The sequence below is a fragment of the Sciurus carolinensis genome, chromosome 7, assembly GCF_902686445.1.
Source record: "Sciurus carolinensis chromosome 7, mSciCar1.2, whole genome shotgun sequence".
Taxonomy (NCBI): domain Eukaryota; kingdom Metazoa; phylum Chordata; class Mammalia; order Rodentia; family Sciuridae; genus Sciurus; species Sciurus carolinensis.
This window is the reverse complement of record NC_062219.1, coordinates 55,885,347-55,910,610: the sequence shown is the minus strand read 5'-3', so window position 1 is coordinate 55,910,610 and position 25,264 is coordinate 55,885,347. Positions and strand designations below refer to the sequence as shown.

Here is a 25,264-nt window from a genome sequence, read left to right as displayed (position 1 = left end):
AAACAGAGAAAAGAGAAAGTAGAATGGGGGAATGGGAGTAGGGTTATAAGGGTTGTTGAGAAGGGAAAATCAAGACAGGAGTTTTTCAGAAATAGTTACTAATCACCAGTAGTTTACTAAAATATGATTGAAATAAAAAATATAAAATGATGTCCTAATTGATCACATTTGCAGTTAGATGTGGCCAGTCACCTTGGAATTGAACATACTACCAGAAAATAACAATGACAAAGATTTTTCCCACTGAAATAACTGAAGATTTATTTAAAATATTAATGGAAAGAAATTAGGTCATTTTAAAAAATAAAATATTTATTATACTGAAAACTCTTAAAATGATCTCATATAGTGATTTTTATGCACAGGCCCTTTTTGTTCACACTTTAAAAAATCAATTTAGGGTTGAGGCAAGGGAGTAGAAAAATCGAGTGTTGGAATACAGGTATCATTACGTTGTGCAGACATGTGAGCCTTACACCACCACTCAAGCAGTGACACTAAGAGCTAATGTGCTATGAATTACACTTCCCACTACCACGGCCTGTTTGTGCAGAGAATAAATCAACCAATGTGAATGAGTGTTTCCTAAGTACTGAGTGCTTTTCTCAACGCACAGTCTCAGTTTCAATAGACTCTGTCACTCAAAAGCAACAACACTGCTCTCCGATTAATCTTGTATCATTTTCTATGGTTTTACTCACTCATGCAAGTAGTTATAAAAGAATGCTTCAAAGTAAGTAATGAGTATTTAGTTCTTGAAGTATTGGTCCTATTAGCTAATGAAGGGGTTCAATTGCACAAAATCTAGAATATTTGTACTTGAACAAATTGGAAAAGACAAAAATGTAGAAGGTCATTTGATTTGCATTTACATAACATATTACTAAGAGATTAAAGCCAAATGTAAAAGACAAAATAGCAGATGGAAGAAGCCAGCAAAACTCAGCAAGTTGGGGGGAAAAAACGATGTTATATTTTATAGAGAAACAGATAATACCTCAAGGGCATGTTAGGGGGAGGGGGAATAGCAAAGGAATACAACAGATTTTAGCAGGAAAAGTGTGTTTAAAACATTACTGAAAAAATTAGACATAAAACCATATTATTGCAACACGGTGGTTTAGAAGTGCAAAATTTTTAGGAAAATTTCATTTAGTTTTCAGTTAATAACATTCAATTTACAGGAGACCAAGACAAAAGGAACTACAAGGAAAAGGAGTGACAGGACACAGATAGCTTATGTTCCTTTTCCATGTAAAGAGTTTCCAACAGAGAAAATATCCCATGATTGGCTGCCCAAGTTCAAACCCATTAGCATTCATAATCACAAATGTTGCCACCCAATTAACATTAAGACCTTATAGATGTCTAAAATAGCCACCAACAGAGGCAGTGAAAGGGTAGGATTACTATAATAGGAGCATCTCTCAAATTATGTGTGTCAACAGAAAAACATGATCCAATTTTTTAAAGTTTCATTTACATGGCACTTAATGAACAGGATGGCACCTACTTAATGAGGAGATACCAAGAATAAATTACATATAGGTTATCTTAGCAATACAAGCCTCAAAAAACATTCGCTCGATTCTAGCAGGTTAAGAGAGTCTGGGAAGCTCCCTGGGGTAGAATGTCTGATTCACCACAGTGTCCCCAGCTTTCATGTGTAGTTCTCATCTGACTGAACAAAAATTTTTTGAGGTAACTGTCATCCCAGTTTTCTGATAAGGTATGGAGGATCACAAGGATACTTCTTTTTCTCCCTATCAATTACCATCATCAGCTACATATTTATAGTACATCATTTATTTTGGTCATTTGTCTTGAGTAGAATATGTAAGTATGTTACTGCATATCTACTTGACTACAGTTGAATTCTAGTGCTTAAAATGGCACCTGGCATACAAAGACATTCAATAAATTCTTGTCTAATGAATTAATAAGATATTCTGTCTAAAAGTATACAGCCATATAGTATGGGGTTCCATTTAGATGTCTATCACTGTAGTTCATATTCACCTGACATGGAGATAAAGAACACAGCAGAGGGACTTGGGTTGTGGCTCAGTGGTAGAACGCTTGCCTAGTTCGTGTGAGGCACTGGGTTCAATCCTAGCACCACATAAAAAACAAATAAATAAATAAGATAAAGGTATTGTGCCCACCTACAACTAAAAATATATATTTTTAAAAAGAACACAGCAGAATTAAAATACAGAGAATAAACAGGAATGATGACTAAAAACTAGAGCTTTAAGAAGTGCCTTATAGGTAAGAGATATGAAAAAAAAAAATGTTTATTTCTCCCGAACACCTTCTTGAAATGTCTTTTGTGCCTTGGTGTGGGTCTGTTGTAATTTTGTATGTTTGGAGTTCTATAAGCCTCTTGTACTTGGTTTTCCATTTCATTCTTCAGATTTGGGAATTTTCTGTTATTATTTCATTGAATAGATTGTTCATTCCTTTGGTTTGTTTCTCTAAGCCTTCCTCAATCCCAATAATTCTTAAATTTGGCCTTTTCATGATATCCCATAATTCTTGTAGATTCTGTTCATGATTTCTTACCATCTTTTCTGTTTGGCCAACTTTGCTTTCAAGGTTAAATAATTTGTCTTCAATGTCTGAGGTTCTGTCTTCCAGGTGTTCTATCTTATTGGTTATGCTTTCTATGGAGTTTTTAACTTGGTTTATTGTTTCCTTCATTTCAAGTATTTCAGTTTGTTTGTTTTTTTCAGTATCTCTAACTCTTTATTGAAATGATCTCTTGCTTCCCGTATTTGCTCTTTTAACTGTTGATTGGTGCGATCATTTAATGCCTGCCAGAAAACTTTTAGAACTCATAAGTGAATTCAGTAAAGTAGCAGGTTACAAGATCAATGCTCATAAATCCAATGCATTTTTATACATAAGTGATGAATCTTCAGAAAGAGAAATTAGGAAAACTACCCCATTCTCAATAGCCTCAAAAAAAAATAAAATACTTGGGAATCAATCTCACAAAAGAGGTGAAAGACCTCTACAATGAGAACTACAGAACACTAAAGAAAGAAATTCAAGAAAACCTTAGAAAATGGAAAGATCTCCCATGTTCCTGGATAGGCAGAATTAATATTGTCAAAATGGCTATACTACCTAAAGTGCTATACAGATTCAATGCAATTCCAATTAAAATCCCAATGATGTACCTTGCAGAAATAGAGCAAGCAATTATGAAATTCATCTGGAAGAATAAAAAACCTAGAATAGCTAAAGCAATCCTCAGTAGCAAGAGCAAAGCAGGGGGTATTGCAATACCAGATCTTCAACTCTACTACAAAGCAATAGTAACAAAAACGGCATGGTATTGGTACCAAAATAGACAGGTAGATCAATGGTACAGAATAGAGGACATGGACACAAACCCAAATAAATACAATTTTCTCATACTAGACAAAGGTTCCAAAAATATGCAATGGAGGAAAGATAGCCTCTTCAACAAATGGTGCTGGGAAAACTGGAAAACCATATGCAATAGAATGAAATTAAACCCCTATCTCTCACCCTACACAAAACTCAACTCAAAATGGATCAAGGACCTCGGAATCAGACCAGAGACCCTGCATCTTATAGAAGAAAAAGTAGGTCCAAATCTTCAACTTGTTGGCTTAGGATCAGACTTCCTTAACAGGACTCCCATAGCACAAGAAATAAAAGCAAGAATCAACAACTGGGATAGATTCAAACTAAAAAGCTTTCTCTCAGCAAAGGAAACTATCAGAAATGTGAAGAGAGAGCCTACAGAGTGGGAGAATATCTTTGCCAACCATACCTCAGATAGAGCGCTAATTTCCAGAATCTATAAAGAACTCAAAAAACTCTACACCAAGAATACAAATAATCCAATCAACAAATGGGCTAAGGAAATGAACAGACACTTCACAGAAGATGTACAAGTAATCAACAGATATATGAAGAAATGTTCAACATCCCTAGTAATAAGGGAAATGCAAATCAAAACTACCCTAAGATTTCATATCACCCCAATTAGAATGGCGATTATCAAGAATACAAGCAACAATAGGTGTTGGCGAGGATGTGGTGAAAAAGGAACACTCATACATTGCTGGTGGGGTTGCAAATTAGTGCAGCCACTCTGGAAAGCAGTGTGGAGATTCCTCAGAAAGCTTGGAATGGAAACACCATTTGACCCAGCTATCCCACTCCTTGGCCTATGCCCAAAGGACTTAAAATCAGCATACTACAGAGATACAGCCACATCAATGTTCATTGCTGCTCAATTCACCATAGCCAGATTGTGGAACCAACCTAGATGCCCTTCAGTTGATGAATGGATAAAGAAACTGTGGCATATTTATACAATGGAATATTACTCCGCAATGAAGAATGATAAAATTATGGCATTTGTAGGCAAACGGACGAAATTGGAGAATATCATGCTAAGTGAGATAAGCCAATCTCAAAAAACTAAAGGACAAATGATCTCGCTGATAAGCAGATGAGGACATATAATGGGGGGGTGGGAGGGGTTAGCATTAGGTTTAGGGTTAGGTTTAGGGTTAGGGATAAGGAGAGCGGTAAGAATGAAGGAAAGAAGGACTGTATAGAGGGAAAAGAGGGGTGGGAGGGGGGGGGGGGGAGGGAAAAAAAAATAAACATCATTGCCCTATGTAAATGTATGATTACACAAATGGTATGCCTTGACTCTATGTACAAATAGAGAAACAACATGTATCCCATTTGTATACAATTAAAAAAAATAAATAAATATATAAAAAAAAATACAAAAAAAAAAAAAAAAATGTCTTTTGATTCCAGGCGTGGTATATTGAGAGCAAGACTGACCAGCAGAGGGGTCTTTGGGCATGTTCAACAAGTGTCCCAGGCAGCACAGAGTCAGTGAACCAGGGCTCATTAAACACAAGGCCACGGGAAGTCTTGAACAGCCCCCATTCACAAAGATGCTGAGAAAAGTCTGCAGTACAGTGAAAGTGCTGTCCAGGTTAAAAACCAAACTGAAAAAAAATAATAAAAACAAAACCTCATAGACTGTAAGAGTAGCCAGGGTCCTGGCCACAGCCAAGGAATGTTACAATGAATGAGGATCTGCGCAGGCCCAGCTTGTTGCCCATGCTGCTGTGCCCTTCTGGTGGTCTGTAACAGCTGGTTGATCCTCTGACATTGTCCACAAATTCACAACTTTAGGGAAGGAGACCACAATTTTCTTCATTCTTTCTAAGTATCTTGGGACTTTTTCTTAAAATTGGGCAGAATGTGAATTTTTTCACAGAAATAGTTGAATGAAGGGCAACTCAGTTAATAGAAATAATTTATATATAGTTTTTATTAAAATGAGACAAAAATATGTATTTGAAGCCTAATTACTTATGAGGTCTGACTTTTTGTTTCCATCCTAATAGCTGGAATTCATCCTAATTAATAATGAAATAGTCTATTTTTAAAAGGCAAAAGAAGAGTAAAGGACAGCATTAGAACTACAACGTCTAGAAAATGAAAATGCTGTGGTCATCAGCATGTTTTTGCCTCATTAGGATGCCATTTCTGAGTTTTCCTTCCTTAAAAGTTGCTGGGCATGAACTGAAAATAATAGTCTTTATTTCATTAGAAATGAGAAAAAAGTAAAAGAAGATAACTCACATAATCTACCGTGCCCCACAAACAAGGTAATGGAACTTGTGAACACCTACCTGCATATCCTTTTGACTGACTGACTTGATGCAAGATGACAGGCAATGGGGTGGGGATGGATAGGGAACAAGCTAATATTTTTACAATGTATACCATAGACTACATACTTTATGTACACATCACATACACACTATAGTCACCTCCAGTTTATAGGTGAGAGTTAACGCTGAGATACATAAGTTTCTTGTTCAAAGTCAAAAGTAAGTGGGAAGCCAGGTGGTGGGGGTACATGCCTGCAATCCCAGCTGCTGGGAAGGCTGAGGCAGGAAGATGGCTTGAATCCTGAAGCCAGCCGGGGCAACATTAGCAAGACTCTTATCTCAAAAAATAAAATTTAAAAGAAATGTTTTTAATTAGGAAAAACAAGTGGGAGAGTCAGAATTCAAAATCAAGATGATCTGTGTACAAAACTGCTACCTTAATTATTAGTTATTTGTTAAAGTTCTTTGGTTACCAGGGACAAAGGATGTTGAGGCATAGATATGACGCCAATGTATAAAGGGAGACAGAATTTAGGAGTGAAACCAACAGGCTAGGTTTTGTTAATAGGTATAGGCTAAGGAGTCTTTAAGCATCACTAGAGTATCAAGCAAAAATAAAACAGCTATTATTGACAGTTTTAAAGCTCTATAACTACACAATATTTTAAAATCCCGTATCTACATTTCCTTATTTCTTTCTTTACATTTATTTCAATGTGGTTACCTATAGCACAACAGATCATATTTCTTTTTTCCTTTTTTTGAGAAAAAGGAAAAAGTTCTACTGATTTGCTAGCAAAGGAGAAACACAGGGGATGCCTGTCCCGGAGGCTGTGATTCAGCCCATCAGCAAGAACAAGGAGCTTTTAAAGATGTGATTCAAAGGCTACATTCCATGTGTTCTCTGTTGGAGTTGTAATTCACTTGTTAATTTGATATGTAGTCATTTCTGAGATCTTCTGGTACCATCCCCAAAGTTTGGAACACTTCATTCCTATGGTAGGTATCTGTACCCAAGGACAGATAAACCTGCCTAAAATAGGGAAGAATGGTAATCCTTTTTCCCCTGAGATTAGGGAGGGGGAGAGATCGGGGAGAAGCAGGAAGAAAGGAAGAGAAAGAAACATGTCCTTTTAAAAAATAAGTTTGAATATATACCATAGTTTCCTTAAAGAAGAATGATATTATGGCATTTGCAGGTAAATGGATAGAACTGGAGAATATCAAGCTAAGTGAAATAAGTCAATCCCAAAAAAACCAAAGGCTGAATGTTTTCCCTGATAAGTGAATGATGATATATAATGGGGGTAGAAGGATGCGGGCTGAGAGAAGAATGGAGGAACTTTAGATTATACAGAGGGAAATGAAAGGGGGGATATGAAAATGGTGGAATGAGACAGACACCATTACCCTATGGTCCATGTATGATTACATAAATGATATGAATCTACATTGTGCACAACCATAGAAATGAAAAGATGTACCCCATTTGTGTACAATGAATCAAGATGCAGTCTGTAAAAATAAAATAAAATAATAAACAAAAAAATAAGTTGCAGTGGCAGAGCAGCAAGGGTTGTATTCAAAGCATGAAGTGGGTCACTATTACATTCCCCACTGTCATTTCTACATTTCATTTCTATGGAAAAATGGGCGAAACATCTCTAAGCTGGTTCCTGCTGAGAGGGTGAAGTTAGGGGAAGTAACACCAAATCCTTGTTCTTTATTCGGTGGGGTGTGGACAGTGATGGGTATTCTGTATCAGAGCAATCCAGAGGTCCACAGTGGCAGATGGAGGTGATGGGACAAGGCATACATAGGGCAGGAATTATGCTAAGACAGCAATAAACAAGACAGCAGAGAAGTTCTTTTTTGCAAACAGCACGAAAGCATTAGTATTTTAGTCAGTCTCTGAAAACCATGATGACAGTAACTCATAATTATATCAGTGAAAAACAGATCGAGTTTATCAATGTAGGAGATTAGGAAGATTTGTAGGTTCATGAGATCAGGCTCAAATTAACTCAGGACAAATTTGCAACTCTAGAGTCCTTTGTGATCATTATTATTAGGTGCGCCCACATAAGAACCCTTCCTTTATAGCCAACAGCTTTACTTATTTTTGGAACAGATCATATTTCTATATTGAAATATTTCTACCAATACAAAGGTCATTTCAGCACAACAAATATAAATAGTCCAAGATTCTAAATACTGCTCATTGATATATTAGGAATTCAATCATGACCACTGTGTCCTAGAAATTTAAAAGTGATAAACCCAAATAATATAATAGCCAATACTCATTGCAGGCACTACTGAGCACTTTAAAAATTTTTGTTTGTTTTTAATTTACTCAAACCCTACACAAGCTTACAAGATACTATTTTTATCCTAATTTACAGAAGAGGAAACTAAGATCCAAAGAGGTAATAAGTAAGTGGTAACAACATGATTCTAACCCCAATATTAGTAAACTACACCCTACAGTTTTTTCCCAGTCTCCCTTAGAAAAAGTAATCTCAAACTTACAGAAAAGTTACAAGTACAGAACAAAGAACTTTCTCAAAGCACTTAAAAATCAGTTGCTGATTGGTAACCCATCACCCTGGAACACTATATGGTATAAATTCTGTAAAAAAGAACATTCTCTTATAACCACAATACAACCATCAAAAATCAGGAAATTAACTGGAATACCACTCCTGTCTAACTCATAGGCCCCTTGACATGTTTCACCAATTCCAAGAGTATCTTTTATAGTAAAAAGGATCAGTTCAGAATTATACACTGCATTTATTTGTCATCATTCTTCAGGTCCCTTTAACCAGGAACAATTTCTTAGTCATCCCTTTAGTTTTGTGGCCTTGACAATTTTGAAGATTACAAGCCGCTATCCTGTAGAAGTTTTCTCATTGAGGGTTTGTCTGACATTTCTTTGTGCTTGGACTCAGATTATGTATCTTTGGCAGGAAGATCACAGAAATGATGTTGTATTCTTCCACCTCAACTTCAGTCTGTTCCAAAACAGCACATTTTCACTTTGACCATTTGAGTAAGGTAAAATCACCTTAGAATATTTTGCACTTAAATCAATGCCTAGTAAATGCGTCTGTTTCATATTATTCAGGGCTGGAAAGTGCTGTATAATATATGAAATAAACATAGTCCTTACTGCATACTCTGGTTCTCATTTGATCTGATTTCAAAATATGATATTTGCACTGTGCAAACTATTGCCTACATAAAAAATTATAGTAGTTAAAATTTCAGTGTAATTATTTTGTACAATTACTTATCTGAAGTCATACACCTAAAAAAAAAAAAAAGCTTTTATTCTCTCTATTTTTCCAAAATGTTCTTTAATTAACAATAGTGAGATCTAGTAATTTCCTACCAAACAGCATAATTGGAGCCATGTATTGCCATACATTTCTAAAATAATCCATCAGATAAAAATAATATATTTTATGAGATTTTTGGGAAGTGGACTGATAGGTTAGACTTTTGTTAAAGAAATTTCATGAATCAGAAATTTGATTAACTTAATCAATTCAGAGACCTGTTGAGTCCCATTTTGCAATATCAAAATTTGAAATGTTGCTTAAAAAGTATTTTATATTAAAAGCAAACTTTCATAAGAAAATGCAGCAAAACTTTTGTTCAAAATGAACAGAAAATAAGTCTTATTATTGTTATTATAAATTTATCTAATTTTTTTAGCTTTATAAGGATTGACCATCTTCTAATTTTCCAGTATTGCAGAAAAGATTCACATAAACTATACTCAGTATTCTTACCTAGGTAGGTAGTAGAAAAACCAAAAAGAATAACCTTAGTTGGGCATTTATAGAAGAATACATGCAAATAACATGGATTTATTCCCACTTTTTAATATACTGAACTCAGCAGAGGATTCTAAAATTCCACTAAAAATTCTCTTTATGGATATGTAATTTTAGTACAACTTATGCTAATTACCATCCCATTTGTTTCATTATGCTACAAAATAGTTTTCAAAATCCTGGATGTAAGAGGGCTATCACAATACATGGATTTGGCTTATTATGCTCACCAATAACTGAACAAAATTGGAAACTATTAGAAATGATGTTGGTAGGGGCAACAGATGTGAACACCAAATGGTGGTATACAAACTAGGTCTAAAAGAAAAAAATTATTCTGGCTGTTTCATACAGAGCAGTGGTTTTCATCTTGGGGTGATTACCCCCCGACACTCCTCCAGGGGACTTTGACAATGTCTAGAGATATTCAACTGTCACAACTTGAGGGGTTACTACTGATGGAGGCCAGGGTTGCTGGTTCTGAATATCCTACAACATACCTAATAGTCCTCCACCACAAAGTGCCAGGGTTGAGAAACCCTGATTTAGACAATGTGTGTACTTATAAGACTTACCCTGTAGGGTTATTATGATGCCTAAAGATAAACATTTGCATGTGAAATACTACTATGTGTTCAACATGCACTAGTTATTACTATTATCAGAATTACTATTGCTATCGATACAGTCAATGATTTTTGGCTTTACTAAATGCTAAAATAGATGCAATCCTATTTTATCTGTCCAGTGCAAAAACATCATGAACAATTTTGAAAACATTGAAAAATAAAGAATTTTTTTAAGAAAATGGCAAAAGGCTTTTTAGACACCAGGTTTGTATAAACAAAACATGTGGGTGTACACAATCATTCTGGATTAGGAAAATTATTACAAGATTAGTAAGAACAATAGTAAAGTACATATTTTACTGCTTTCTTTCCTAGAATATTGATTGATTCCCAGGATATCAATTGATTTTAGTTTTACAACAAAGTATGCTTTATAGCCACACTTTTAAAAGTCTGAACCATTCTGTTTAAAGTCAGTACTCCCTTACTGTAGTTTTCTCATATTAGCTAATATGACAGCAATAACAAAACATGGTTAGCTATTGTAATTACATTACAACCTTACCTCCCCAGATACCATATGATTACATTTGTTACTGCTTCAGACTCCTTTTTATTATTATGCCAATAGAAAGTTTTTCTGAAGAAGCAAAGTATTTGCCTATAAAAAGATTGTTGGCACCCCTCAATAGGATAGCATTAACATTTTCTCCCCAGTTTCTGAAAAAAACCAAAAATTCTCAAATTGAGTCCTTCATTTTAATTCATGAAATCCTGAGGCAAAATATCAGCCTAAACATAAATGAATTTGAGAGAAAAGACTTTTACAAAAATCACTGAAAATTTTAAAATGTATTTTTCTATTCTTTTCCTCAGAAAAAGCTTATGACTTTAAAAGACTGGAGAATTTAAGCAAACACTAAGTGGTTTTGGAAATGTAGTTTCCACGGCAACCAACATGGTTTTCTTTATATAGCATTATAAACAGATGGTAAAGAGTGGTCATGTTTGTTTCTTTGCCAGTATATCAATAAAACTGCTGTAATACTGTATTGAATACACTTAAACTATTTAATAAATGTAATATACTAACCACAAGATGCAGTAATTCAAATGAATATAATTAACTAGTATCTATTTTTTTAATTCCCCTTTTAATAAACACATGAAGATCTTGAACAGTGAAGTCACTATACTCCTCACAGTCAACAGTTTTCCTTGGCAAGACATTGTACAAATGTTTTCTCGGCACTTGCCATGCAGGGCATATAACCACAAATATGAATCTGATGAGGAACAAATAATGGATTGAAATAATAAAATTGGAATCATGTCCAAAATTATATTCTTTTGCCATCTTTTCTTATAGAAAATGAGAAATTAAGAAACACGAAGAGTTTCCTTACAATAAATGATAGGTTGTAAAGCAAATGGCAAACTGCTTTAAAATCAGACTCTATTCCATGTACATAGTAGTGGCTTTCAAAAACACAGGTGCTCTGAATTCCACCATGGTAAGTTGCAGGTACTATTTACTAGAAAACCAAAGCAGCCAGAAACTACAAATGTTATTAGTCTGGCAGTTAAAGTTGGAACAGCCAGTTTCTGCATGTATTATCAACACATTATAGGCAATGACCCTGTATCCATAAGGAAGTTAGTTCCAAGGGACTGTCCATGAGGCTAAGGCTCCATGGGGCACTGGAAACCTTATTAAGCTTGGTTTAAGAGGCCTTGATATATTTTCCAAGCTAGGTTGAAGAATGCTTACCTCAAAAAGTTAGGACAATATTTATTATTTTTAATTATATAAATGGCCATTTTGAATACAATTACAATATTTGGTAAATAGTACTTCTAAATTCTCCCTCCTCTAAAGTTCTACTCATGTACCTGTCTCTAAATTTGCTGAATTTTGCCATTTATACATTCTTCCTATGCTTCTTACACAAAATCAAGTTCATTAGAAGTGAGGTATTTCATGGTTCAGGACAATCTATGTTGGCAATTCAGAAAAGAAATATGTATATTTATAAAGTGAATCTAGATGACAGAAGGTATTTTATGGCGCAACTGAAAAACAAAAATTTTCAATTAAAAGATTTCAATTAGAAACTGTTGTAGATTTACATTTGACTCGAAAATGGGAAAATGTTTTCTAAAATTATCCTAGATAAACTACTATGCCATAATGTAAATTTAGAAATTATTTACGCCTAAGAAAGCATCTCCTTTTTCATACGAGGCTAGAGTGTCTCCCATCCTGGAGCTCATCCACCCAACGAGCACACTTATCTCTAGTAAGTGATCACTGCCTTGAGCGGCTGCAAACCAGAAGCCCTTTTCACAGGGTCTTCAATTTGCCTCCTTCTATGGAATACTCAGTATGGAACACTATTTAGAAATGGATCCTCTTTGTTTAGCTTAACTTTTTCTAAGAGGTGTCCATCTAAGAGTGTTCCCAGCAAAACAGAATCACCCAAAGAGCTTTAAATATAGCAGTACATTCCCAGCCTATGCCAATTTAGTCAGAATCTCTGGTGGTAGCACCCACATATGGATATTTAAAAAATACCCTTCAGGAGCTGGGGATATAGCTCTGTGGTAGGGCCCCTGCCTAGTATGCACGAGTTCCTGGGTTCGATCCCCAGCAGCAGAGGGAACCTTTCTCAGGTGATTCTAAGATGCAGACATGGTTTAAACAAACAAACAAACAAAAACACCCGAAAGACTGTACTCATGTTTCTCTTTACCCTTAATGAGCAAGAGATCTCAAATCACCACTTCAACTCTATAGGACACAGAATTCAGTATTTCACTACAGAAAGGCATAAGACTGAAGAAACAAACATTGTTGTGCTGAATTATTTGGTATGGTAAAAAAAAAATTTTTAAGAGTTCAACAATATATAAGACAAAGATGTGAAAGAACTTTCCCTGTGAACTATTCCAAATAGTAATGTCTACCTGTTAGCAAAATTGTCACTGTCAAGAAGATTTGTGAATAGTAATTTATTTTCATTCATTTTGGGATGTACTCATAGTGTGTCAGCAGGTTACAATGTAGCACACTGCAGAACAAAATAAATGCTTTCTGGGTTTTCTGTGCACTTAACAGTTCTGAAGAACTGACTGAAATGATCAGCATATAATTCTCACTTATTATTTTACAGATATCATATTCTCTAAAGAATGACCTTTAAACTGTCATCAAAAATAATGAAAATTCAGGTGTTGGGAAGGGAACACTCCAGAGATAAGGACACCTACATTCTTTTATAGCACACTTTCTAAGCATGTTTTTAAAACCTATTAATATGGTGTCCTCTAAAAGGAATATGTCAATGATATAGATCACGAACATTATTCAAGTCATATGTTCATAACAAATTCTACATCTAGAAAAAATAACTACTCTGGTAGATTGTGATAATAGTTCTTTATCTATATGGCTTTCCCTCCTTTCAAATCACTTACAAAGAGACCACTAACTTATTTGCTTGATATGAAATAGTAAATAGGAGAAAAAATAATTACAAACTCTCCAAATTGTCAGTGATGGAAAATACAAAGAGGTACAATTAAGTAATCGCAGGGGATAAACCATGACCATAAAATGACCTTGGAATTGATTTCTCCATTTGTTTGTTTCCTTACATTTCCACAGGCTACTAAAATTTCCATAAGGCATTTATTCTTTCCTTGAGAAACTTTATTTGGCTATTTGTGTATCTGGTGCTATTAACTCATAATAATTTTACATCAAATCCCATAACATGATTGAGTTTGAATTCAAAAAAAATTCAAAACACAAAAAATAGGAAAAAAATACCACTCTAATGCATTTAGGAACAAACAACCTATTAAAGAGACTAAGTGTGTCTGGCAGAATTCTAGAGATGACAGAAAACAAGAGGAAACAACATTTCTTAATGTCATTTAAATATGCACACAGGAGACAGGGAGATGTGCTAGGACAAAGAATCAACAGGAACTCTCATCTTCCTGCACATATAATTGGGATTCATTAACAATAAAGGAACAGGTGTCTTGGGACTCATTTATATAGGCTATTAACTATTATGAGCTGCTGGTATCCAAATTTATTTTAATACTAGGCAACAGATTAAAATAAATACAAATTTAAAGTCCATCTATTAGCATGTGAAAACAATGCCTAGCTTTGCAGAGTATAATTTAATACAAAGGTATTTTTTATGGTTCTGATCATAGGAAGACATTTAAGTTTATATGCAACACTCCCTAAGTTCCAAAATAAAGACCTTCATAGTAAACTTCATTTGAATGCAAAAATAAATGATGAATAGTTTTCTGCCTTGACAAAATTAAACAAGCTTTACTTACTAAGAACTAAAATTTTATTCAAATTTAAATAATGACATAAACAAGTATCTATCTTTAAAAAAAAGTAGGGGAGGGAATCAGATGCACATCAATCTCCTGACCTAATTTACTTCATTTCACCACTTCATTTCTGATACTACTTATTTTGAAAAGCTAGAGTGGTGATGGCTAACCTCTTCTAATTTTTACTGTCTCATCTGTAAACAATGATGAAGAAGCTAAACAATCTATTTGAGGAAACTTTACATCTAGTTACTAAAAGCTATTTAGAATGTTAAAATTGAAAGTGCAGCAGGGGCAATCTAGTTTGACCCACAATACTTTTTTTTTTTTTTTTTGTGGAGCTGGGGATTGAATCCAGGGCCTCAGATATGGTAGGCGACTACTGTACCACTGAGTCACATCCCCAGCCTCCAAAACATATACACACACATACATACACAAACACTCACACACACACACACACCACACACACACACACACACACACACATATATATATTTATTTTTTACAAAATAAAGGGAGTGGGAGATGGGATAGGAAAGACAGTAGAATAAATTGGACATAACTCTTACATTCATATATGAATATATGATCAGTGTAACTCTACATCATGTATAACCACAGAATGAGAAGTTATATTTCAAGTATGTATAATATGTTAAAATACTGTCACGTATAACTAAAAAGAACAAATTGAAATATTAAAAAAATAAGGTACCATTAGGCTAAGTAATTTGGCTATGGTAAATACAGTAACATTTTGACCACAGAAACTGTCAAAATACTACTATACTATAAAATCAGTATAAAAGGCTCAAAAGCCAGATGGCAGTTTTCTGAGACTGAGTGTCCTCTCTGGTGCTCAAGGAAGTCAAGCTCTGTTCATTCAAACTCCAGTGGTCAGACTGCTCACATCTTGCCATTTCTCTAGGACCAACCTACCCCAGGATGGTGTAGAACATAGCACATTCACCTGTCGTCAAGCTGTCATTCTGATTCCGAGGCTGCATTTCTCCACTGGACTAGCAAAAGGGTTGTCAGTATTTAGCTTCTGGGCCTATTTCCAGCTGCATATTTCAACCCTTGCTCTGCAATGTACTATTTCCTGGCTGCAGTCCTCACTCTCCCTAGTCACTGGGGCCTTGAACAAGTTGTTACTGACTGTGTTCATGGGGATGCCTTGCAGAAAGCTGCCAAAGCAGGCCTTTTGGCACTCTCAGTTTAACCTTTGCTGGGCTTTGTTATTTCAACTGTCATGATATGAGCATCTGCAAAGCTGTCACCATGCTGTGGAAGCTCTGACCTTTTTGACTCAATCCTTTAAGAACTGATTATATGCCTCCTTGCCTCTGCTCTGTCATGCCATTCATCTCACAATAAGGAAGAAATAACACATAAGTCCACCAGTGGGAAAATCTTCTAATCACGTGGTAATTTTACAATTTAATTATGGAAAAGGTTTGAGAGGAAGTGTATCCAAGAAATTATGAGACCAAGTTCTGTATTCTGGTGAGTTAATGGTTGTCCCCAAGCTCACAAGACTCATAGTCTATCTAAACTCCATATATCAGCTTTTGTCTTTTAATTTGTCAATCTCTTTAAGAAAATTCAGCTTACTTAGTATCCACATATGATCATACTTCTGTATTTGTCTTGGAAATAATGAACAAAGGGAAAGACTGTTAATTCATGAGTAAAGACTTTGCAGAAAATTAGTGTTTAATTTTTGGAAACTTCCCCTGTCTGTTCAGTTGCTACCAGACAGTGATGGTTACATATAGGGAAATTTTAAAATTAGGAGATGCTGAAAACTCAGATTACAGATTTTTAAATCCTAGGAAGGAAAGCTTGGAGAGCTTCTGAACTTAGAGAAGTTCCAGTAAGGGAAGATCGTTCTTGTAGATGTATCAGAATATTCAGATTCCCAACAGACTTAATCCTCAAATGTGCTTTACCTTGTCCTAAAATAATCTATCCACAAATATAAAACTACAAGTAATAAATTATTTTCCCACTGTGGGAATTGTTAATAAGGAGATATTTTTAAAAATCAGTATAATAGTATCTATCATCCAAGAATAATGTGAAAATTCAATGGGTAAATTGTTGTTGATGCTATTTCAAATGTACATTTACCTATGTCTAGGTTTTGTTTTAGTTTTAATTTGGCTTATTCACTTACATAATACTTGGACAATGATATTTTTCCCCTTAATTCAGAAGTATTAAATGATTACGTTCTTTGTGCCACACTAAGGAGATTAAAGATGGTACAACATGATGTATTTCTATAGGTATTTAGGAAAAGTCACTATAGAAATGCAAATGATTAAAAAATTGAAATTGATGAAAAGGTTACAGATAGAATCATGATTCTTAAAACTATAGTAATATTTTAATGGAACCAATCTGTTGTGAGGGGTTACATGTTGCAGGCTATTCAGTAAGATCCCTAACCTCTAGATGCCAGTTGGATCCTCTAGTTCTAACAACCAAAATTATCTACAGACAATTGCCAATGTCCCCAAGAAGGCAAAATCACCTTGGTTAGAAATCACTAGATAAGGCAAACCACTATACTTAAGTTGATTTTAAGATTAATGATACATATTAAATATTGTCTAGAGGCAAAGCAACTTGGGAGTTTTAGTGATCTCTTAAATAGCTTCAGATCTAAGACTATGAACATTAGAATAACTGAGTAAAGGAATAAAATCACATATTTAATGTCATGATGTGGCTCTGGTTTTGATTTTATAGTTTTTTGTCACCAACTGCCAAAAATTCCAAAGAAATATAAAATGAAGAAAATGAGTTCATATTCCTAATGAAAAGTATCTTTTTAATATTAAGACTTGTCAAATTAGAAATTGCTTCTCCTTCCCCCAAAGAACCCTTAGTACTTCCTTCTCTACTCTTTCAAAATATAACTTGCCATTTCTTACACACAAATGTCAGTGAAGTACAATCCCAGGCTGGTGTCTAGGAATACGACCTTTAATTAGTTCATGTTTAACCTATCCAATGGCCTAAGGGTATTAAAACAATACAGTTTTGATTTTTTTCTCTGTATATGAATTTTATGTACAAAAAATGACAAAAAACCCTGTTATAAAACCATTCTTAAATTTCATATTTTCCAAAGCTCTCAAGAATACTGAAGATTTATTATACTGGAGATTGCTAAAGTGTTAGCTCAAGGGCTAAATAACTGAGGTGGCAAGCAAACATTGGGTCTACATGATATATAAAGTAAAAAAACTCGCCTTCTCCCGTCTCAGGCACCTTCTTTATATTCTCTCTTCTCCAACCTTCCGACCTGCTGAAGTACAAAACTCTGAACAGCTATTCATTAATGGCAATGACTCTTAAAAATGTGGTGTACAGAACAGATGAAAGTACTCTAGAAGGAGAGACCAAGAGAGAAAGATGGATAGGAAATGTCTGAGAATCAGTGACCAAAAACATGAGTTGGCTTAGCATCTAATTTAAAAAGAATCAGGCCCACCAGAGGGATAATTCATGAGATAGGTCTGTCATCAGTGCTCTCTAAGCTTCTAAGAAGAACCTAGAGGCTCTGCACTGAAAACAAACAAATAGACAATGGACGAATCTGAGTATCATAATCACCAAGAGGATTATGCTTATTTTGGTTCTGACCTCACTTGAAAAATACCAATTGGTCTCGAGTTTTCAAACTCAACAAACTTTTGTTTCTTCAACACTGTAAAAGAAGAGAGCGGTTTGTTTTCACAAAAGGATGCCTAGAGTCTGAAAAGTTTTGTTAATACTGTTTTGTTTTGACTGGTATAGTGATATCTTCACATTAGAAATTTGGACATAACTTACTAGATCTAAATTTACATCCTGGGCAGTATTTCCTTTAACAGGAACAGCATTTTACAGCACATGAAAATTTAATTTCCAATGATAGAGATACAGAGCTATCTGATTTATATAGAGGACAACTTATTTTTAGTTGGGAAAACTGCAATGCCAGACTATTTTATATTTAATATTATACTTTACATATATTATAATATTCATGATGTATGATAAATACCCAAATCCTATTTGGAAAACTTTCACTGTGAAAATTAAAATTTTAACAAACTGCTGCCTCACATTTTAAAGCATGTTCTCATATTTAGAAAGTAAACATACCAAATTGACAAATGATATTAAATCTATTACTAATAAACGCAAACTCTTTTTATATTCCTTGAATAATTCTAAATATTGAAGGTAAAATAATATAAATGACAATAAAATTTAAATATATAAAAAATAAGTTTGGCCAGGTAGGGTGGCCCATGCCTTGTAATCCCAGAGGCTCAGGAGGTTGAGACAGGAGGATTGCAAGTTCAGAGCCAGCCTCAGCAAAAGTGAGGTGCTAAGCAACTCAGTGTGACCCTGTCTCTACATAAAATACAAAACAGGGTTGGGGATGTGGCTCAGTGGTTGAGTGCCCCTGAGTTCAATCCCTGGAACCAAAAAACAAAACAAAACAAAAAAAAACAAGTTAGTATCTTGCATTTTAAGTACTTATTGTTGACATTTCACACAGTTCTATAATAAGGATTAATCTAATTATTATTAACTTATTACTAATTTAATAAAGATTCTTTGAATGTAAAAGTTAATATGCTGCTCCAAGCTATAGAAGAAAATATATTAGAAAATAAATAACTGATGTTCTCTGGTCCATTTCATTTTCAGTGTGTGTTTCAAGAAAACCTTTAGTGTTGACATTTCTACTTGAGTTTACAAATGTCTTTTCTTTAAACTATTATTTCACTGAAGTATCAAATCATCTATATTTCTATACATGGAAATCCCCCCAAGGACTATCCAATCAAGAACTTAATTATAAATAATATGGTCACATAATAATAATATAAAATACTTCCATTCTCTCCTGATGAATTCATGTGAGATGGGGAGCACATTTAAATTTAGGGTTGACCAAAGGTTGTGTGCCTTAGTAGAGAGCAGAGAGGTTCAAAGACCCCTGGGTGATGGAGCCTATAGGTGTATGCTGGTAAGACGTAAGAGGAAACAATAGGAAGTAAAGGCCAGGTGTTTCAGCATAGCTTCTGACCAATGTTTAGCTGACAACTAAGCTTTACAGATAAAGGAGGCAACTGCTAGGAAGCCAGACCTTTAAAAAAAAAAAAAAAAAAAAAAAAGCACAGATGTTGCAGCTGTACATCACATCATAGAGGATACAAACTTTAAAGGTTTAGTCCAGGCAAGTTACAAAACAAGCAAACAGTAACCACCAAGATCACCAATGGAGTGGGGCAAGTCAGAAACTGGATTTACTATGATACATTATCCAGTAAATGCACAACATTCCACAGAAAGCTATGAGTCATGCAAGAAACAAGATCATGTGATTCATGAGAAAGCAGTCTTTAGGAACTGTTTCCAAGTATCTTTAAGATATTGTACTTAGCAGACTTCAAACTAGCTATTACAAATAAGTTTTTAAAAGTAAAGAAAATGTTTAAAAAATTAAATGACTCAGTGAATATAGAATCTTATTAAAGGATAGAATTTATTTATTTATTTATTTATTTTTTTGAAGAATCAAATGGAAAATCTGGAGCTGAATAGTATAATAATCGAAAGTATCACTAGTGGGGCTCAAGAATAAATGTGAATAGAAAAAAGTATCAGCAAACCTAAAGATGGAAAAATGGTAGTTAATCTGAAGAACACAGGGGAAAAAAACTGAAGAAAAATGAACAGAGCTGCAGAGACCTATGAGACAATATCAAGTATACTAATATATGTGTAACTAGAGCCTTGGAAGGTGAGGGAAAGTGAGAAAAGGGCAAAAAAAAAATTGAACAAATAATGTCTGAAACCATTCAAATTTGATTTTAAAAACATTAATGTGGAGCTGGGGGTATAGCTCAGTAGTAGAGCCTTTTCTAGCATGTGTGAGGCCCTGGGTTCAATCCTCAGCATGGCACAAACAAAAGCAAAACAAGAAACAAAACAAACCAAAACCCCATGGATTTATAGAATCAAGCGACTCAACTGGACACAGTTTATGGGACAAACACAAAACAATAGAACCTACACATATTCCTGACAACTGCTGAAAGACAGAAAACCTCTTGAAAGTATCAAGAAGAAATGACTCATCATGCACAGAATAACAATACAATAATGATTTCTCATAAGAAACAATGGAGACCAGAGAGCAGTGGAATCCTATGTTTAAGTGCTGAAGTAGAAAAGGTTTGGTAACAAAGAATTCTATATCCCACAAAACTTTCATTTAAAAATAAAAGTGAAATATAAACATTTGAGATAAAGACAAAACGTGTTGCTATCAGATTTGTCTTATTAAAAATATAAAAGGAAATCCTTCAGGCTGAATGAAAGTGATACCAGATAGTAATATCAATCCACATGAAGAAACAAGAGTACAAGTAATAGTGGATACGTGAGTAAATGAAGAAGATTCTATAAATATATTTTTCTCATTTCTCTACTTAAATTTTAGAAAAAAAAATATGATTATAGAAGGCAAAAGTTATAATGTATTGATGGGTTTACCACAGAGATGTATTATATTACACAATAAAGGGAAAATGAAGATATATTGAAGTATGATTTCTATACCTTGCTAAAATTAAAATGAGTACTATTCTGAAGTAGGTTATGATGAACTAAGATGTACATTATAATCCCTCAGAACAATTACCAGGAAAATAACTCAAAATCATGTAGTTAAAAAAAGGTGAAATTAAATTGACATACTAAAATACACTTAACAAAGGATAAGAGTAAAGGAGGAACATTATGATATGAGACAAATACAAAACAATAGCAAAAATGACAGACATAGCCAACTGTTTTAGTTTGGATGTAAGGTGTCCCCCAAAAGCTTATGTGTGAGACAATGCAAGACGGTTCAGAAAAGAAACGACTGGGTTGAGGGTCTTAACCCAATCAGTAAATTAATCCCCTGATAGGGATTAATTGAGTGGTAACTGAAGGCTGGTAGGGTGTGGTTGGAGGAGGTGGCACATTGGGGGCCTGGCTTTGGGTATATATTTTGTATCTGGTCAGTACAGTCTCCTCTCTGCTTCCCGTTCCTCATGTGAGCTGCTTCCCTCTGCCACACTCTTCCACACTCTTCCATCATAATGTCCTGCCTCACTCTTGAGCCCAGAAGAATGGAGCCAGTCACTTATGGACTGAGACCTCTGAAACTATGAGCCCCTAAATAAACCTTTTCTCCTCTACAATTGTTCCTGTTGGGTCTTTTAGTCATAGGCAGCAAAAAAAGTTGACTAAACACCAACCATATCGATAATTAGATCAGGTATAAATGAACTAAACGACCTACTCAAAAGTAGGATAGGTGGACTGAATTTAGAATGCAAGACCCAACTACATGCTGTCTCCAAAAGATATACTGTTAAAATAAAAAGACATAAATAGGTAAAATGCAAAAAGAAAATCATGCCATGCAAACAGTAACCATGATAAAACTGGAATGGCTAAATTACATCAGACTAATAGACTTTCCGATAAAATGGTACTATTGGAAACAATGAAGAACATTTCATATCAAAAATATAAAGATATAACAATTATAAAGTATATACATACTAACAATACAGGCCCCACATGAAGCAAAAACCAAAAGAATTTAAAGGGAAAGTAGGCAATTCAGTAATAGTTGAAAATTTCAATACATCATTTTCAATAATGGATAGAACAACTACACAAAACAAGGATGCAGAAGATTTAACAGCATTATCAACTAACTTGATATACCTGATATTATAGACTACAGTGCACAATAAATACAGAATACACATTCAAGCACACATGAAATATTTTCTATATGCTAGTCCACAAAACAAGTCTCAATAAACTTTAAAAAGACCAAATCATGAATGCATATTCTCTACAACAGAATTAAGGTAAAGATCTCAAATGGAAATGAACATGAAAAAACTCAAATATTCAGAATTACACAATATAGTTCTAAATAGCCCAGGGACCAAAGGGAGAAATAGAAATTTTTAAAAATATTTGAGCAGAATGAAGATGAAAACATACTGAAGTTTATAGGATGTAAGTAAAGAAATATTTGAAGGGAAGTCTATATCTTGTAATTAAGAAAAGTCTTAAATCATTAATCTAAGCTTCCACCTTAAGATACTTGACAGGAAGAGAAAACTAAACCCTAAGAAAATAGAAAATAAAATAAAATTTAGAGTGAATATTAATGAAATAGAAGTCGGAAACAATAAAGAAAAATCAATGTAACCACATAGTGGCTATTTAAAAAGATCAATAAAACTGACAAATCTTCAGCTAGACTGACCAAAAACGTAAGAAGAAACAAATTACCAATTCACAAATGAAAGAGTAGACATCACTACTGAATCTACAGAAATTGAAAGGACTACATAGGAATAGTATGAACCACATTTTTCCAACAAATCAGACAGTTTAGAAAAAAATGGACAAATTCCTAGAGAGTCACAAATTTCCAAAACCAACTCGAGAAGATACAGAAAATATTAATCGACCTATAACATTAAGTAAGTTAACTATTAATTAGAAACCTACTTACAAAGAAAATCCAGGTACAGATGGAATTTTTTTTTGGCAAATATCACCAAATATTTTGTAAAAGAAATATGGTTTCTTCACAAACTCTCTCAGAAAATAGAAACTTCCAACTCATTCTATGAGGTTAGTACTACCCTAACACCAAAGACACAAAGATATCATGAGAAAACAACAGACTTTTCTCCCTAACAAATACTGACAGAAAAATCCTCAACAAAATATTAGCAAACGTAATCCATAACATAACAAAAAGGCTTATGCACTTTGACTAAGTGGGGTTCATCCTAAGAATGCAGTTTGTTTCACTCTCAAAAATCAATTAATACAGTGTCCAATTTAAAAGGGTAAAAGACAAAAACATTACCATTTCAAAAGATGCAGAAAATCACTTAACAAAATTCAGCACCTCTTCACACACAATAACAACTCTCATATATGAGAAAACAAGGACCTCAAGCTAATATGAGACCTCCATGAGAAACCCACTTACGATTGGGAGCAAGGTAAAGATGCCAGTTCTTGACACTTCCATTCAGCACTATACTGAAGGTTTCAGCCAGTGCAGTAAAACATTAAAGATATACAGATTGAAAAAGAAAAAGAAAAACTGTTTTATTTAGGATAGTCATCTATTTAGAAAATCCTTCAGAGTCTACCATATATATATTTGTGAATTAAAGGTCTCAGGTTATATGATCAATATAATTAATACTGCATTTCTGATAAGATGCAGGGAATTAGAATGAGATTAAAATGTAAGGAAATTAGAAATCAACCACAAGGAGAAATATGGAAACTACACAAGTACACTGAGATTTAATATACACTTTTTAAAAAATATACACTTCTGAATAATGAGTGGGTCTTCAAAGAATTAGAGGATAAATCACAAAATTTAGAATCAAATGAGAATAGAAATACAACCTACAAGTACCTACGGGACACAATGAAGGCAGTTCTAAGAGGAAAGTCTACAGCTATGAACGGCTACATGAAAAAATTAGAAAGATCTCAGTAAATAACCTTCATTCTATAAAGCCAGTATCACACTGATAACAAAGCTAGATAAGGACATATTTAAAAAAGAAAATGGTAGACCACACTCTTGATGATCATAGATGCAAAAATCTTTAATAAAATACTAGCAAACAGAATCTCACAAGATATCAAAAAGATCAAATATCATGATCAGGTCGGTTTCATCCCAGGGAATGTCTGATGTTCACAAATCAATAAACATAACACACCAAATAAATAAAATTATGGACAAAAACCACATGATCATCTCCACAGATGCAGAAAAGGCCTTGCACAAAATTCAACACCACCCTTATGATAAAAACCATGGAAAAACTAGGAACTGAAGGAATTTATCTCAACATAATAATGGGTTATGTATTATAAACCGTAAGCCAACATCATACTAAATGGGGAAGAACTGAAAGCATTTTCTCTAAAACCAGGAACAAGACAAGATGTCCAGTCTCACAACTTCTATTCAATACTGTACTAAAATTTTAGCTAAAGCAATTAAGCAAACATAAATAAATAAAAGGGATACAAATAGGAAAGGAAGAAGTCAAATTATCCCTACTTGCAGATGATATAATCCTATACTTAGAAGACTATAAAGCTTCAGTAGAAGACTTCGAGATCTGATAAACACATTTTGTAAGAAGTAGGATGCAAACTCAATATACAAAAATAACTTTTCTATACACAAATAACAAACCTGCTGAGAAAGAAATCAGAAAAGCAATTCTAAACAAAAACAAAAAAAACTAAGGAATAACTATAACTGAAGAGATGAAAGACCTCTACAAGGAAAATTTCAGAACACTAAAATTCATATGGAAGAATAAAAAGACCCAGATAGCCAAAGTAATTCTAAGAAACAAAAACAAAAACAAAACAAAAATGCTGGAGGCATCACAATATTCAATTTCAATTATACTACAGAGTTACAGTAACTAAAACAGAATAATATAAAACAGAAATGAAGATCAATGGAATAGAACAGAAGACACAGAGACAAATCCACACAGTCTTCTGATCCTTGACAAAGGTGTCAAAACATACAATGGAGAAAAGACAGTCTTTTTAACACATAGTGCTGGGAAAACTAAATATCCACATATAGAAGAATGAGACTAGTTCCTTCACAATAGCCAAGTCAAATGGTTTG

The 25,264-nt window shown here is 34.1% G+C and overlaps 1 protein-coding gene and 1 pseudogene across 5 annotated transcripts in view; one reads left to right on the top strand and one right to left on the bottom strand.

The window, feature by feature from the left end:
* Nucleotides 1–25,264, bottom strand: part of Pdss2 (decaprenyl diphosphate synthase subunit 2) — a 255,118-nt gene that overhangs the window by 168,104 nt on the left and 61,750 nt on the right. The gene's annotated exons all lie outside the window — the stretch shown is intronic.
* On the top strand, nucleotides 11,667–15,771 carry LOC124989022 (succinate dehydrogenase [ubiquinone] cytochrome b small subunit, mitochondrial-like; annotated as a pseudogene).